Raw genomic sequence first — 2,647 nt, forward strand, 5'->3', positions numbered from 1 at the left:
GGATAGGAAGGCTAAATGTTGTTAAGATGGCAATTCTACCCAAATTGATCTACAGATTCAAAGCAACGCCAATCAAAATTCCAGCAACCTACTTTGCAGACTTGGAAAAGCTAGTTATCAAATTTATTTGGAAGGGAAAGGGGCCTGGAATAGCCAAAAACAGCCTAAAAAGGAAGAATGAAGTGGGAGGACTTACACTCCTTGATATTAAAACTTATTATAAAGCCACAGTTGTCAATATAGCATGATTTTGGCACAAAGATAGATATATTGATCAATGGAATTGAATTGAGAGTTCAGATATAGACCCTCAGATCTTTGGTCAATTGATTTTTTTTTTCAAAATGCGCATTTATTTCACTCTTTTTACAAAGGAATGGAGGATAAATGTAATAACAAAGAAAGGAAACAAAATAGTAAGGCATACCCATTTACATAACAAGCCTAGGCAAAATTTGTCTAAAAGATCCTTTCAACCCTTCTACTTCTAGCCCTGAACAGTTAAAACCAGTTCCTAAGAATAAGAACATTTATCTCAGGAAGAGTTTTAGGCAGCTCAACCTATATGCTTCAATCTAGGACTATTTTAATGAATAATTTTATCTTATTTGAGAAGTTGCTGGAAGCCAAGTAAACCAGATCACAACAAATTTTAAAAAGATGCAAGGCTCTTTGGAAGTCATAATTGATTTAAAAATTATTAAATAACCCAAACATGGTGGCATTTGCTAAAGAGTACAATACAGATCTAGTTGACATTAATGCCTTAATCCATTGAGGAATTCTGTTACCTCATGGTGAGAGCCTACTGTTCCTTAATGAGAAACATTAAATCATTTAATATTAAGCTGTTAGGAAAATCATTCAAACTGTGTATTCAGCTTTCTAAAACATTAACATATATGGAAAAAAGTCCATATTAAAATAAAAAAAACACACGCAGTAGCCAGTTAGCAGTTGGATCTTCCAAAACCAGAGACAAATATCCTTAAAACTCATCAAGACTATTCAGACCTCTGTACTAACATGTTCTGGGGTAGATACTTCAGTTAACTGCTCAAAGATGACTTTGAGAAAGCAGAGTGGACATGCTGGTACAGCCCTGTGGTGTAGACACACCAGACGGTGCTTCTGCTGGTGACAGGTGGGATGGTGCCTTTTGTGTCGGTGTCTTTCTTTAGTTCACTGTCTTGACTGAAATGTGATGTCCAAACCTTGAAGTTTCTGGATTAGAAAATGGAGAAGACTCCCAAAACCTATTTTCTTCCTCAAAGGAATCATGCTCTTGGAAGGAAATTTCATTTTCAGGGCATGGGATATTAAAGACATGGGGTCCTAGTGTGAGTCGTGCCTTCTCGTCTTACAAATGGGTCTGCCTCCAGCTGACCATTCAACAGCATGAAGTTCAACCTTATTCATGTCCTTTAGAACATCAAACATGTTTGGAACACCTTTATTTCTCTGGTTTTTTGAATGATGGCTATAATTGGTGTTCCTGGCACCTAGGTGCTAGTTTTTCATTTCAGCTGCTGAATTATCTGAGTCATAAATATTAGCTCCTGGTTGTATGGAAGGAGGAGGACATGGAGGCTAGAAAGAAGACAGCTGAGAAGGAAGCAGTGGAGGAGGGGGAGGGAGAGGGAGAAGAGGAGGTGCAGGACACATTGGATTTGGAAACTGATCTGGTTCAACTCTCAGTTGAGCAGTCCCTGACAAGAGAATTTGGCCCAAACCACTAGGCCCATCATTCAAGTTGAAGGAGCCATTTATCATTTCCTGCATTTCCTCAGTCACAGCAATCTGAGAACAAAGAAAGGTGAGCTCATCCTCAAGGGCAGCTTTTTTGTTTGTTTTTTTTAAATTGCAGCTTCACTTACAGACAGATCCTTTTCCTATCATTGTCACGTCTCAGAGCAGGGACAACAGATCCCAACCTGGTTGCAAAGGAGGGAAATAATTCAGCTTTCTCCTCTTCTTCATTTTTCCATATACTATTTCTCAAAGTTAGGTCTTGGACAAGGCTCTAAGGGAAGAATTTTCCCAGTAAAGTGAACAATACGTCAAGCTGATCCAGATTTTTTGTTTTCCCAAACTGGCAAAATCTGTTCTGTGGGAACACCAAAATATTCCAGCATCTCTCTTGAGATGTTCACTAAAAGGAACACCGATGGGGCAGATACAGAAGCAAATTCAGGGAAGCGTTATCAGTTTCTTGATGCCTCCGTGCAGGGCCCAGCCCTGTGGCCAGTTGTCCAGTCCTCCACCCATGGGCACTGGTCCCGGCCTCCAGACGCCAGAGGTGGTGGTGTCCCCCAGGATTCCCGGCCTCCAACAGGGCCCCTCACTCAGCTGCTCACCCTTGGGATGTGCACACGACCTCCACAGCCAGAACCTGGGCCCTGGTCGATTGACTTTTGACAAGGCTCCCAAATCCACTGAACTGGGAAAAAATAGTCTTTTCAATAAATGTGGTTGGGAGAGCTGGATATCTATATCCAAAGGAATGAAAGAGGACTCTACCTCACACCCTACACAAAAATTAACTTAAAATGGATCAAAGACCTAAATATAAGAGCCAGTATCATAAAACTCCCAGAAGAAAATATACAAAAACATCTCCAAGACCTAGTGATACAAGGTAGCTTCT

General features: G+C 40.5%; 1 pseudogene; it reads right to left on the minus strand.

The window, feature by feature from the left end:
• Positions 1-1,177: 1,177 nt before the first annotated feature.
• Positions 1,178-2,201, minus strand: LOC119508453 (annotated as a pseudogene).
• Between the last annotated feature and the right edge of the window lie 446 nt (positions 2,202-2,647).

This window comes from Choloepus didactylus, chromosome 13 (genome assembly GCF_015220235.1).
Source record: "Choloepus didactylus isolate mChoDid1 chromosome 13, mChoDid1.pri, whole genome shotgun sequence".
In the NCBI taxonomy this organism is placed as follows: domain Eukaryota; kingdom Metazoa; phylum Chordata; class Mammalia; order Pilosa; family Megalonychidae; genus Choloepus; species Choloepus didactylus.